The 14,856-nt window shown below is 41.0% G+C and overlaps 1 protein-coding gene across 3 annotated transcripts in view; it reads right to left on the bottom strand.

Annotated features, from left to right (window-relative positions):
• The window catches only part of SPICE1 (spindle and centriole associated protein 1), a 75,837-nt gene extending 62,575 nt beyond the window's left edge, over positions 1-13,262 (bottom strand). For all 3 annotated transcript variants that reach the window (XM_045785170.2, XM_045785171.2, XM_045785172.2), the window contains exon 1: positions 13,166-13,262. The gene's annotated coding sequence lies outside the window, so the exon portion shown is untranslated. The remainder of the gene's footprint in view (positions 1-13,165) is intronic.
• Between the last annotated feature and the right edge of the window lie 1,594 nt (positions 13,263-14,856).

Below are 14,856 nucleotides of genomic sequence, written 5' to 3'. Positions count from 1 at the left end.
TTCCCACACAGAATTTCCTTTAACCCTAACAGCAATTCCATTAAGTATTTACTATTTATTACTCATTTTACAGATGAGAAAGCTAAGGGACACAGAATTAACCAACTGTGAAGGTCACACACTAAGTGGCAGAACCATAAATACCATTTTAAAAGATACAGAATAGGAAAGTGTCTAGGTGGCTCTGTTGGCTGGGCAACCAAATCTTGCTTTCCACTCAGGTCATGATCTCAGGGTCAAGATATCAAGCCCTGAGGGAGTTAAGATGGCGGAGGAGTAGGGGACCTCTTTTTCAGCTGGTCCCCTGAGTCGAGCTGGATAGGTACCAGACCAGCCTGAACATCCACGGAACCAGCCTGAGACGCAGGAAGATACATCTGGATCTCTACAAATGAACATCTCCAGCGATGAGTATCGAGGTACGAAGCGGGGAGCCGCGAAACGGCGCACAAATATCGGAAGATAAACGGAAGGGGGAGGGAGCCGCCGCGTTCGGGCACCGGGAAGCGGTAGCCACTTGCATGGGGGAGGGACGGCACCTGCGAGAGAACAGACTGAGACCGTGAGCGGGGAACGCGCGCCGCCAGACTTCTGACGGAGCTCCGAGCTCCGGTGCGCTCACTGGAACCAGACTGAGACCGGGAGCTCCAGGAGCGTGCGGGGGCGGCAGGCGGTGTTAGAAACACAAAGGACACAGACGCGCAGGCCTGGGAAGTGAGGGCTGGGACGCCGGGTGTGGGATGCACATCCCGGGACGCTGCAGGGTTGAGCAGCACCAACAGAAACAGAGTTAAAGTGGCCAGAACATCAGTGGAGAACAGTCCGCGTTCCCTCTGTTCTGAGACAGAGACTGAGATTCGGCCTACGCTGCTCTCTCAGAAGAGGCACAGCAAGCCGCCAGGGAAAGCCGCCAGAGAACAAAAGCCTGGAAAGACCGGCTCACAGTGTGCCCACCCCCATCCCCCCTTGCAGGGACACGGAGACTACTCAAACAGGGTTGCCTGAGTATCAGCGCAGCAGGCCCCTCCGCCAGAAGGCAGGCTGAAAAATCAAGAAGCCCACATCCCTAAGGTCCCTATAAAACAAGGGCGCACTGCCTGGGTCCCGGTCAATAATTTGGGCTCTGGACAACCCCGCAACCTCTCCTCATCAGAATGACGAGAAAGAGAAATACCACCCAGCAAAGAAAAAACAATGAGTCTGTGGCCTCTGCCACAGAACTAATGGATACGGATATAACCAAATTATCAGAAATGGAATTCGGAGTAACAATGGTCGAGATGATGTGCAGACTTGAAAAAAGTATTAACAAAAATGTTAATGAGAATATAGAATCTCTAAGGGCGGAAATGAGAGCGAATCTGGCAGAAATCAAAAATTCTATGAGCCAAATGCAGTCAAAACTAGAGGCTCTGATGGCCAGGGTGAATGAGGCAGAAGAACAAATCAGCAAATTGGAGGATGGGTTAGTAGGAGAAAAAGCTAAAATAGAATCTGGACTCAAAAAAATCCATGCACAGGAATGTAGGTTACGGGAGATTAGTGACTCGATGAAACGTTCCAATACCAGAATCATCGGTATCCCCGAGGGGGTGGAGAAAAACAGAGGTCTAGAAGAGATATTTGTACAAATTGTAGCTGAAAACTTCCCTAATGTAGCAAGGGAAACAAACATTCCTGTCCAAGAGGCAGAAAGGACCCCTCCCAAGCTCAACCACGACAAACCTATGCCACGTCACGTCATAGTGCAATTCACAAATATTAGATCCAAAGATACAATACTGAAAGCGGCCAGGGAAAAGAAATTTCTCACGTACCAAGGCAAAGGTATCAGAATTACGTCAGACCTGTCTACACAGACCTGGATTGAGAGAAAGGGTTGGGGGAGCATATTTAAAGCTCTTTCAGAGAAAAACATGCAGCCAAGGATCCTTTATCCAGCAAGGCTGTCATTCAGAATGGATGGAGAAATAAAGACCTTCCAGAATCACCAGTCATTGACCAATTTCGTAACCACGAAACCAGCCCTACAGGAGATATTAAGGGGGGTTCTATAAAAGTAAAAAGGCCCCAAGAGTGATACAGAACAGAAAGTCACAATCTATAGAAACAAAAACTTTACTGGCAACATGGCATCATTAAAATCATATCTCTCAATAATCAGTCTCAATGTAAATGGCCTAAATGCTCCCATAAAGTGCCACAGGGTTGCAGATTGGATAAAAAGACATGACCCATCCATTTGCTGTCTACAAGAGACTCATTTCGAATCTAAAGATACATTCAGACTGAAAGTAAAGGGATGGAATACCATCTTTCATGCCAATGGACCTCAAAAGAAAGCTGGGGTAGCAATTCTCATATCAGACAGATTAGATTTTAAACTAAAGACTATAGTTAGAGACACAGAAGGGCACTATATTATTCTTAAAGGATGTATCCAACAAGTGGATATGACAATTATAAATATATATGGCCCCCAACAGGGGAGCAGCAAGATACACAAGCCAACTCTTAACCACAATAAAGAGACATATAGATAAAAATACGCTAATAGTAGGGGATCTCAACACTCCACTATCAGAAATAGACAGATCACCTAAGCAAGAAATCAGCAAAGAAACAAGAGCTTTGAATACCCTACTCAACAAGTTGGACCTCATAGATATATATAGAACACTAAACCCCAGAACCAAAGAATACTCATTCTATTCTAATGCCCATGGAACATTCTCAAGAATAGACCATGTTCTGGGTCATAAAACAGGTCTCAACCGATAGCAAAAGACTGAAATTATTCCCTGCATATTCTCAGACCACAACGCTTTGAAATTGGAACTCAACCACAAGGAAAAATTTGGAAGAAACTCAAACACTTGGAGACTAAGAACCATCCTGCTCAGGAATGACTCAATAAACCAGGAAATCAAAAATCAATTTAAACAATTTATGGAGACCAACGAGAATGAAAACACTACGGTCCAAAACCTATGGGATACTGCAAAGGCAGTCCTGAGGGGGAAATACATAGCCATCCAAGCCTCACTCAAAAGAATAGAAAAATCTAAAATGCAGTTTTTATATTCTCACCTCAAGAAGCTGGAACAGCAACAGAGGGACAGGCCTAATCCACGCACGAGGAAGCAGTTGACCAAGATTAGAGCAGAAATCAATGAATTAGAAACCAGAAGTACAGTAGAGCATATCAACAGAACTAGAAGCTGGTTCTTTGAGAGAGTTAATAAAATTGACAGACCACTGGCAAGACTTATCCAAAAGAATAGAGAAAGGACCCAAATTAATAAAATTATGAATGAAAAAGGAGAGGTCACATCCAACACCAATGAAATTGGAAGGATTATTAGAAACTTTTATCAACAGCTTTATGCCAATAAATTAAGCAATCTAGAAGAGATGGAGGACTTCCTGGAAACCTATAAACTACCAAGACTGAAACAGGAAGAAATTGATTTTTTTAAACAGGTCAATTAATTATGAAGAGATTGAAAGAGTGATAAACAACCTTCCAAAAAACAAAACTCCAGGCCCGGGTGGTTTTCCTGGGGAATTCTACTGAACATTCAAACAAGAAATAATACCTATTCTCTTAAAGCTATTTCAAAAAATAGAAACAGAAGGAAAGCTACCAAACTCATTCTATGAGGCCAATATTACCTTGATCCCCAAACCAGGCAAAGACCCCATCAAAAAGGAGAATTACAGACCGATTTCCCTAATGAATATGGACACCAAAATCCTCAAGAAGATCCTGGCTAATAGAATCCAACAGTACATTAAAAGGATTATCCATCATGACCAAGTGGGATTCATCCCTGGGATGCAAGGGTGGTTCAACATCCGCAAATCGTTCGGTGTCTTAGATTTTATCCAGAAGTAAAAAGCCAAAAATCATATGATTCTCTCAATAGATGCAGAAAAAGCATTTGACAAAATACCATCCTTTCCTGATTAAAACCCTTCAGAGTGTAGGGATAGAGGGTACATTCCTCAATCTCATAAAAACCATCTATGAAAAGCCTACAGCAAATATTCTCAATGGGGAAAAGCTGGAAGCCTTTACCTTAAGATCGGAAATACGACAAGGATGCCCACTCTCGCCACTATTATTCAACATAGTACTAGAAGTCCTTGCAACAGCAATCAGACGACAAAAAGGGATCAAAGGTATCCAAGTTGGCAAAGAAGAAGTCAAAATGTCTCTCTTCGCAGATGACATGATACTCTATATGGAAAATCCAAAAGATTTCACGCCCAAACTATTAGAACTTATAGAGCAATTCAGTAATGTGGCGGGATACAAAATCGATGCTCAGAAATCAGTTGCATTTCTATACACGAATAATAAGACTGAAGAAAGAGAAATTAGGGAATCCATCCCATTTGCAATAGCACCAAAAACCATACGTTACCTTGGAATTAAGTTAACCAGAGACGTAAAGGACCTATATTCTAGAAACTATAAATCACTCTTGAAAGACTTTGAAGACACAAAAAGATGGAAAAATATTCCACGCTCATGGATCGGAAGAATTAACATAGTTAAAATGTCCATGCTACCCAGAGCAATCTACACTTTCAATGCTATCCCGATCAAAATACTGAGGACATTTTTCAAAGAGCTGGAACAAATAGTCCTTAAATTTGTATGGAAACAGAAAAGGCCCCGAATCGCCAAGGAACTGTTGAAAAGGAAAAACAAAGCTGGGGGCATCACAATGCCGGATTTCGAGCTGTACTACAAAGCTGTGATCACAAAGACAGCATGGTACTGGCACAAAAACAGACACATAGACCAATGGAACAGAATAGAGAACCCAGAAATAGACCCTCGGCTCTTTCGGCAACTAATCTTTGATAAAGCAGGAAAAAACATCCGGTGGAAAAAAGTCTCTTCAATAAATGGTGCTGGGAAAATTGGACAGCTACATGCAAAAGAATGAAACTTGACTACTCTCTCACACCATACACAAAAATAAACTCCAAATGGATGAAAGACCTCGATGTGAGACAGGAATCCATCAAAATCCTAGAGGAGAACATAGGCAGCAACCTCTACGACATTGGCCAAAGCAACCCTTTTCATGACACATCTCCAAAGGCAAAAGAAACAAAAGATAAAATGAACTTGTGGGACTTCATCAAGATAAAAACCTTCTGCACAGCCAAGGAAACGGTCAAAAAAACTAAGAGGCAGCCCACGGAATGGGAGAATATATTTGCAAATGACACACAGATAAAAGACTGGTATCCAAGATCTACAAAGAACTTCTCAAACTCAATACACGAGAAACAAATAAACAAATCATAATATGGACAGAAGATATGAACAGACACTTTTCCAATGATGACATACAAATGGCTAACAGACACATGAAAGAATGTTCAAAATCATTAGCCATCAGGGAAATTCAAATCAAAACCACACTAAGATACCACCTTATGCCAGTTAGAATGACAAAAATGGACAAGGCAAGAAACAACAAATGCTGGAGAGGATGTGGAGAAAGGGGATCCCTCCTACATTGTTGGTGGGAATGCAAGTTGGTACAGCCACTCTGGAAAACAGTGTGGAGGTCCCTTAAAAAGTTAAAAATTGAGCTACCCTATGACCCAGCCATTGCACTACTGGGTAATTACCCCAAAGATACAGACATAGTGAAGAGAAGGGCCATATGCACCCCAATGTTCATAGCAGCATTGTCCACAATAGCCAAAGCGTGGAAGGAGCCGAGATGCCCTTCAACAGATGACTGGATTAAGAAGTTGTGGTCCATATATACAATGCAATATTACTCAGCTATCAGAAAGAACGAGTTCTCAACATTTGCTGCAACATGGACGGCACTGGAGGAGATAATGCTAAGTGAAATAACTCAAGCAGAGAAAGACAATTATATGATTTCTCTCATCTATGGAACATAAGAACTAGGAAGATCGGTATGGGAAGAAAGGGATAAAGAAAGGGGGGTAATCAGAAGGGGGAATGAAGCATGAGAGACTATGGACTCTGAGAAACAAACTGAGGGCCTCAGAGGGGAGGGGGGTGGGGGAATGGGATAGACTGGTGATGGGTAGTAAGGAGGGCACATATTGCATGGTGCACTGGGTGTTATACGCAACTAATGAATCATCGAACTTTACATCAAAAACCAGGGATGTACTGTATGGTGACTAACGTAATATAATAAGAAAGAAAAGAAAGAGAAAAGAAAAGAAAAGAAAAGAAAAGAAAAGAAAAGAAAAGAAAAGAAAAGAAAAGAGAAAAGAAAAGAAAGAAATCAAGTCCTGCTTCAGGCTCCATGTGCTCAGCAGGGAGTCCGCTTAAGGATTCTCTCCTTCTGTGCTTCCCCCAACTCATGTGTGTGTGTCTGTGTGTGTGTATGTGTGTGTGCGCGCGTGTGCAAGCAGGCACACGTGCTCTCTCTCTCAAATAAACAAATATCTTTTTCAAAAATAAACAAATAGGGCGCCTAGGTGGCTCAGTCTGTTAAGTGTCTGCCTTCAGCTCAGGTAATGATCTCAGGGTCCTGGGATCAAACCCCACCCCCCACCTCAGGCTCCCTGCTCAGTGGAGAGTCTGATTCTCCCTCTCCCTCTGCCCTTTTCCCCTGCTCCTACTCTCTCTCTCTCTCTCAAATAAATAAAATATTTCAAAAAAAAACCCAAATAAATAAATAGAAGATATGGAATAGTATAGACCAAAAAGTCCAAAACAAACCCTTACATTTATGGTCAGTTTATTTTCTTTTTTAACAAATTTTTTATTTAAATTCAATTAGCCAACATATAGTACATCATTAGTTTCAGATGTAGTGTTCAATATTGAATTTATCAGTTGCATGTAACACCGAGTGCTCACCACATGTGTGGTCAGTTTATTTTCAACAAAGGTGGCAAGAAACAATTCAATACGGAAAGAACAGTCTTATCAATAAATGGTGCTGGGACAACTGGAGATCCGTATGAAAAAGAATGAATTAAGACCTCTATGTCATAACATATATAAAAATTAACTAAAAATAAATAACCAACTTCAATCTAAGAGCTAAAAGCACAAAACTCCCAATGGAAAACATAAGCACAAATCTTCACGAACCTTGGGTTAAGCAATTGCTTTTTAGATATAACACTAAAAGCACAAGAAACCAAAGAAAAAATAAAGTGGACTCCATCAAAATTTAAAACTTTTGTGCTTCAAAAAATACCAACAAGAAAATGAAATGACGGGGCACCTCGGTGGCACAGTCATTAAGCGTCTGCCTTCGGCTCAGGGCGTGATCCCAGTGCTGTGGGATCAAGCCCCACATCAGGCTCCTCCCCTAGGAGCCTGCTTCTTCCTCTCCCACTCCCCCTGCTTGTGTTCCCTCTCTCGCTGGCTGTCTCTCTCTGTCCAATAAATAAAAAAAATAAAATAAAATAAAATAAACTTTAAAAAAAGAAAATTAAATGACAACCAACAGAATGGGAGAAAATATTTGCAAATCCTATCTGATAAGAAACTTGGATCCAGGATATATAAAAGAAACAATTCACCAATAAAAACACAAATACTCCAATTTTTAAATGGCTAAGGGAGCTGAATGAACATTTCTCCAAAGAAGATACTACAACTGGCCAATAAACACATGAGAAAATGATCAGCATCATTAGTCATTAGGGAAATGCAAATCAAAACCACAAGGACATACCACCTCATACCCACTAGAATGGTTATGATCAAAAAGGTGGAAGTAACAAGTGTTGGTGAGAATGTAGAGAAACTGGAATACTCATTTATTGTTAGTGGGAATGTAAAATAGCATGGCCACTTTGGAAAACAGTTTGGCAGCTCCTGAAAAAGTTAAACAGTTACCACAACTCTAGTCCTAGGTATACGCCCAAGAATTGAAAACTGACGTCAATACAAAAACTTGCACATGAATTTATAGCAGCATTATATTCTTAACAGACAAAAGGCAGAAAAATACCAAATGTTTACCAGCTGGTGAATGGATAAATAAATGTGTATTCATACAATGGAATATTACTTAGCAATATAAGGAACAAAGTACTGACATATGCTACGTTATTTTGAGAATATTACGGCAAGAAAAAAAAGTCAGACGCCAAAGGCCATATATTGTATGATTCTATTTATATAAAATGTCCAGGATAGGCAAATCCATAGAGACATAAAATAGACAAGTAGCTGGCAGGGTCTGGAAGGAGGAGAGAATGGAGAATAATTGCTAATGGGTATGGGGTTTCTTTTTGAGGTGATGAAAATGTTCTAAAATGAGTCAGTGGTAATCAATGCACAACTCTATAAATTTATTTAAAAGCTCTGAACTGTAGACTTCTAAGGGGTAAATTTCATGGTATATAAGTTATATCTTAATAAAGTTGTTATTAAAAAGACATGGAAAAATATAACAGTTGTTCAGAAACAGTTTCTAACGTATTTTACTCTTTAAATACTCTAATACATCTTACTCTTTAACTCTCTCACTCTTCAATTTACTTTGCAGAAATAAAGGAGAATCATAAAATGTCACTAAATCTGTTGGATGAATTATACATCCATTAAAACTGTATTAAGAAAAATATTTAATGACACAAGAAAACACATAAAATTAAGTGTAAAAAGTAGAATACAGAACTCCATATATAGTATATTCTCAATGATATTACTATACATACATTATTAAGCACTTATTTATACTAAGCATTTCACATCTAATCCCACAACCCTATGAGGCACATTCCGTCTTGAGAAACAATATGGCACAGTAGTTAAGAGTACAGTCTGAAACCAGACTGTCGGGTTCACATCCCAACTTTGCCAGTAATTGTAAAACGGAACTAATTAAATACATAAGGTGCGGAGAACCCCTACCTAACACATACTAAGTTCTACTTAGGATTAATGACAGTGATGTCAGTAACAACTATTAGTCCTTTCCCAAATGAGAAAAATGGGACTTAGAGAGATTAAGTATCTTATATTGCTCAAAGTCACACAAATAATAATGGGGAGCTGGGAGGTGATATTCAAAACCAGCTCTGACTCGGCAGCAGCTCTTTCTGCCCATGGGTCCCTTCCTCGTGCTTTAATAAAACCACCTTTTGCACCAAAAAAACCCAAAAAACAAAACCAGATCTAACTAAATGTAATGCACTTCCTAGAAAATGGCACTAATACTGAGTTATCTCCGGTTGGTTCTACATTTTCCAGATTTTCTACAATGAACCCATATTACTCTTATAATAATTCATTTCAAGTTATATTATTTAAAATACTATACTTACCCCGAGGCTGAAATTCTAACAGCCTCAATTCTGAAAAACCAACCATGAGTCTGAAGTATGCAAAAGCTTATGAGCAGTCAAAAGGCCCACATACTTCTTTCAGTAGTGAGGCCCTCCATATAACAGTAACAGAAATTTAGGAAAAGCAATTATTTTTTAAATCATAGCTATGTGTACACTAATGGTAACTTCTGATGATAAATATAATGTATCCAAACGGAACTTTTCTTGAGCAAAGAGATATAGAAATTAATATAAACAACTGAACAAATGCCTGAGTATTATTTGTGGGAATGTGAACAGTTATCAATTTTAGCATAAGAAAATGTAACATCCAAAAAAACCCCATATTCACTGACAAAAACAGAAATGAAATGAAGGTATATGCTATGGTCTGAATGTGTCCCCTCAAAATTCACGTTGAATCCTAACCCCCAAAAGTGATGGTATTAGGAAGTGGGAACTTTGGGAAGTGGGGCCTTTCAGAGGCAGAGCCCTCATGAATGAGACTAGTGCTGTCATAAAAGAGGCTCCAGAGAGATCCCTAACCCCGTTCACCATGTGAGGACACAGCAAGACGGTGGCGGCTATGAACCAGAAAGAGGGCCCTTACCAGAACATGACCATGTTGGAGACTTGATCCTAGACTTCACAGCCTCCAGAATTGTGAGGAAAAAATTTCTCATTTATCAGCTACCTAGTCTCTGGTACTTGTTATGGAAGTCTGAATGGACTACGACAGTATACAACTGTTTTCATTTTTTTTTTTTTAACTTCAATTTAGCCTAGCAAAGCTGGCTGTGGTTACTACTCCAAGATGACCTGCAGTGAATAATGCCATCATATGATCCCTTACCCTTGAGTTTAGACAGGATCCATGAATTGTTTGGGTTTTTTTCCCCCTGTGATTTGTTTTATCCAATAAAAGAAGGCAAATGTGAGGAGATATCATTCCTGTGATTACATTATGTTATACAAGTCTCTGTCTTCTGAGAGTAGAGCAAGAGAGTCTCTCCTGCTGGCCTTGAAGAAGCCAATTGCCACTTGTGACTGCCTGTGAAAAGGGCCACATGGCAGGGAACTCAGACAACTGTAGGCAGCCCTGAGCAGAAAGTCAGTAAAAAGACCCCTCAGGCATACAGCCACAGAGAAAGGAATTTTGCCAACAACCTAAGTGAGGTGAGCCTGGAAGCAGACTTTTCCCCAGCTCGGTTCTAGATGAGAATGTAGACCACCAACACCTTAATCGTAACTTTGTGAGACCCTAAGCACCCTTCCCAGCTAAACTATATCCAAATTCCTGCCTCACAGAAATTGTGAGATAATAAATGAGTATTGTTTTAAGCCCCTAGGTTTGTGGTAATTTGTTATACAGCACAGGAGACAAATATACTGGCCAAGCTAAATTCCAGCCTGTGTGTGCTAAGACCACAAAGGGAGAACTAATCTGTAACGTGGGAACCACCCTTGCACTGAAAAGTGTTCTCTTAAACATCACCAATACAAGTGGCCATATTTTTCTTAACCCAGGATCAGACTCTGTGGTCTAACAAAGAGATTTTGAGCTATTTACAGAAATCAGATACCATAAGGGAGCTATAGTTTACATGCTGAAATGTGAGACTGTAGAGATAATCTGATGGTTTATAGTACTAAGAAGTACAACATCAGCACAGCCCAGAAAATCTAGGCCTGTTTGGAGAAAATCTAAAATATTAATACTTTTCTAACTGATAAAATTATTGGTGCCTTCTGACCTCTCAAGCCCTTTCCAACTCTATAGACTCCCACTCCCGGAAGCCCTCCCCTCCCTCGTTTCCACGACACTCTTTCTCTCGGTTTCTCTCCTATTAGTCTCTCCTTTTCTTTGCAGGCTCTGCTGGCCCCTCCTCAGATACCACATAATCAAAAAGCTTCACATGGTTCTATCCCAATCCTCTTATCTTTCCATTGGACACCCTCTCTCTTCATCCAATAATTGTTTCTGAGAATCTATCACATGCCAGACACTGACCAGGCACTGGAGATAAAACAGTAAATAAACAGGTCTAATGTGGTACGAGCTCTCGTGGAGCTTACAAGAAAGTAAGAAAGGAGTTCACATCTTCCCTCAGTAATCTCACTCATACCCTTGAACAAAGCTACAAATGCAATGGGCACATAAACACACTGTGAAAATGAGCCCCAAATCAAGGATCCACATTTTTCCTCAACACACTAAATGCTCATTTCCAACTGCCTTCTGTGTATATCTCCCAAATTATCTCACATACAGTGTAGACAAAATACAGCTTATCATCCATGTCCCCTCCCCACCAACCTCTAGTTCTTGATATATAATTGGCATGCGCGGTAAATGTCTGAACTCAGCTGAACTTACAGAATTACCATCCTTCTGGTTGCTCCAGTTTAAAACTTTAGCATCACCTTCTAGTCCTTGTCTCTTAGCCAATCAGATACCGAATCTATTCATTCTTTCCCCGAAATATCTCTCTCATCTGTCCCCTCTTCATCTCTACTACGAATGTTTTTGTTCAAGCTCTTTCTCCTAATTGAACTTCTTCACTTATTTGCCACTTCATTATCCATTATTTCAACAAATATTTTGAAAGCACCTGGCAAGAGCCAGGCACAAAATACAAGAAAGTAAAATAGTCTGCACCCTCACAGAGCTCAGGGTTTATCAGAAGACCACAATTAAAATGAGTAATTACAATAAAAAGGAAGTAAACTCAGTGTCATGTTAATACCTAACTTACTCTACACAGTAAGAAAAGACCACTACATCCCTCTAATTGCTCCCAAAATGTTTAAGCTGAGAGCTAAAGTGTGAATAAAGCTAGAAGTGGGGGAAAGAATGGTCCTGGTGGGAGAAAAGGCATTTACAAAGGGTTTGAGTTCAGTATGACTAACAGATTTCAAAAGGCGAGAGGCTAGAAAGAGGTTAAAAAGAAAGGCAGAGGACAGATCATGGCCCTCTAAGCTACAGCAATTTGAACACTATCCTAAAGAACCCATAGGAAGCCACTGGAGGATTTCAGGTAAGGAGAGTTACGATGAGATTTAGCAAATTCACTCTGGCTAGTGGAAAACTGACCAAAGGGAAACAGGACCTCTTTCCAAACACTGTCCCTGCAATCAATCCTCTACCCCGATATAAGGATGGAGTATAGCTCTCAGCCCTTTACTTTCTTCCCCAAAAGATTTTAATGGCTCCCCCCTGCAGAGAGGAATCCAACTCATCTTGCACTCGGACCCTCTGCCCTCCTTGCGGTCCGGCTGACCTTCCTTTCCAGTCTTTGCTCCTCTCAATCTCCCACACCTATAACTCTCGCCTTCACAAATAGTCCACCCATCCTTTCTGCTCCGCGTGGAACACCCTTCAGACTTTCACTCCCTTCTCCACGCGCTCACTCACTCCTCAAAACTCATTCCAGCGACCCCTCCTGATAAAATCTTCATGACCATTCAGTCGACTGAAATGACCCTCCCCGTCCCCAAGTACCCTGAGTAGTCTGTCTCCTGCTAGACTGCAAATTCCTTGATAGCTACAATAGGGTACCCCCCAACTTCCAGCTCTGTGCACAAGTGCCTGACCGCGGTGCGCACACTCGGGGTGCGCCTAAGGGGAGCGCGCTAGACACCAATACACCCAGACACTCATCCTGACACACACAAACACTCGGAAAACACAGGGTCGCGATGCGATTTTCATAGTAAGGATCCTCCACCCAGGCCCCTAGAGACCCAGGAACAGAAGGCGGTGGCCGCCACCATTTTCCCCGCCCTGCAGCCCGGTCCCTAAGGTTCTCTGGGGCTACAGGCTGCAGGCCTCCGCCACGTCCTCGCAACCTGCCTTGCCGTTTCCCGACAGCCTCCTCCACCGCCACTAAAACTTCAGGCTCCAGAACCGCCCGGCCCGCCACAGGTTAACGCAGCCGCAATTTCCGGGATGTTGCCTAGGCTACCCGAGCCCCGCCCCCACTCCCTGGCGTATTTCCGGTGAGGCCAGTGCGCAGGCGCCTCCCAAAGTCTGGCAGAAATTGTGGGATGAAGAGCTTTGTGTGGGTACTTCTTTCTTCCCTGTGCTCACTGAAAGATTCAGGGCAAAGCTTTGGAGGGTAGGCATGTAGCACTAGCCAGTTTCTCGTGAATTCTCTGAAAGAAAGATGTCGCTCTCCACACCAAGCTTCACATATAACATTTACTTGCTTTCACCTTTATTATTTTTTTCCAAAAATGTTTATACTGCCTACCAGTGTGCCATGGCCTATGGTAGGTCCTGCGGGATCTAAAAACAGTCAAGATCCCTGCCCTCAGTAAGCTTACTGCATAGTAGTATGTAAAATGTAAAATCAGAACTGTGACAACTACTAGAAGATACTTACTAGATACTAAATTTATAGGAGGATTTGTAGGAATTACTCAGGAAAACTGAAAAGTAGATGAGTCAGCTACCAGAGAAGAATAAAACATCCCTGCTGAGGGAGGCACATATGCGAAGCTGTGTGGCAAGTGCAAAGAACTGGAAGAAGTTCAGTATATCTGGAGATGAGAGAGCAGTGGGAGCTTGGTGTAAAGGAAGCTGTTGTAATAGGCTAGAGCCAGTATAGGAAGAGCTGTGTGGACCATGTCAAGAACTTTACAAGCATTTTATTTGAAAACGGAGTTAATTTGCCCCAATACTACAATCTCCTTTAGTCCCTGGTTTTCTACTGTTAAAACACATCCATACTGGGATCAGCAAATACATATTCAGCACCTTCTGGATGCTAAGAACTGCCTTCTAATAGTTTCCTCTCTGATTGGGGAAGTTTGATGTAGATATATTCGCTGATCAATCAATATAATCATTCCCTGCATACATCCTCAACTCCCTGCCCCTCTCTGAATTACTGTAATACTGGGCAAAGCCGCAATTCTAGTCATAGCAAAACTACATACTAGGTGCCTGCACCTTTGTGACTGAACTGGAAGAAGAAAAACATCCAGTCATGCTGACTTTAAATTCATGATCATTAATTTTAAGTGTGCCCTTAAAGATGCCCAAAAACCATATTAAAGTTCCCCCTCCATTGATTTCTCCTACTCTCCTACATGACAACTTTATACCTTCTCTCACATCCAACATATCTTTTACTATCCTCAGTCTCAGCCAGCGATCTTGCTTCCTAATTCATTGAACACTGAAGCAATCTGAAGAGAATTTCCATAATTCAGTCCTTCTATCACATCATTACCCACAAACCTGCCTTCCAGAAGCTTGACAAAACCTAAACACAAGAAAGATGAAGAACATTACATCAGTGTACATAATAAATTACACATTAAATTGCTCAGAAACTGATCATAAAAAAATTTTAAAGCACTCAGAGAGAAACATTACAGAGAAAAATAAGGATAACATATTTCTCATTAAAAACTTTGCAAGTGAGAAGACAGAGCAGTTAAATAAATTGAAAGAAAAAAACTGTCAACCTAGAATTCTATATATGTCAAAAATATATTTTTAAAATGAGGATAAAATAAAGATGCTTCCACACATAA

The sequence above is a fragment of the Ursus americanus genome, chromosome 4 (genome assembly GCF_024610735.1).
Source record: "Ursus americanus isolate L20-20 chromosome 4, mUrsAme1.1.p, whole genome shotgun sequence".
NCBI lineage: Eukaryota > Metazoa > Chordata > Mammalia > Carnivora > Ursidae > Ursus > Ursus americanus.
Note: the sequence above shows the minus strand (reverse complement) of the source record. Positions and strands in the feature narration are given on the sequence as shown.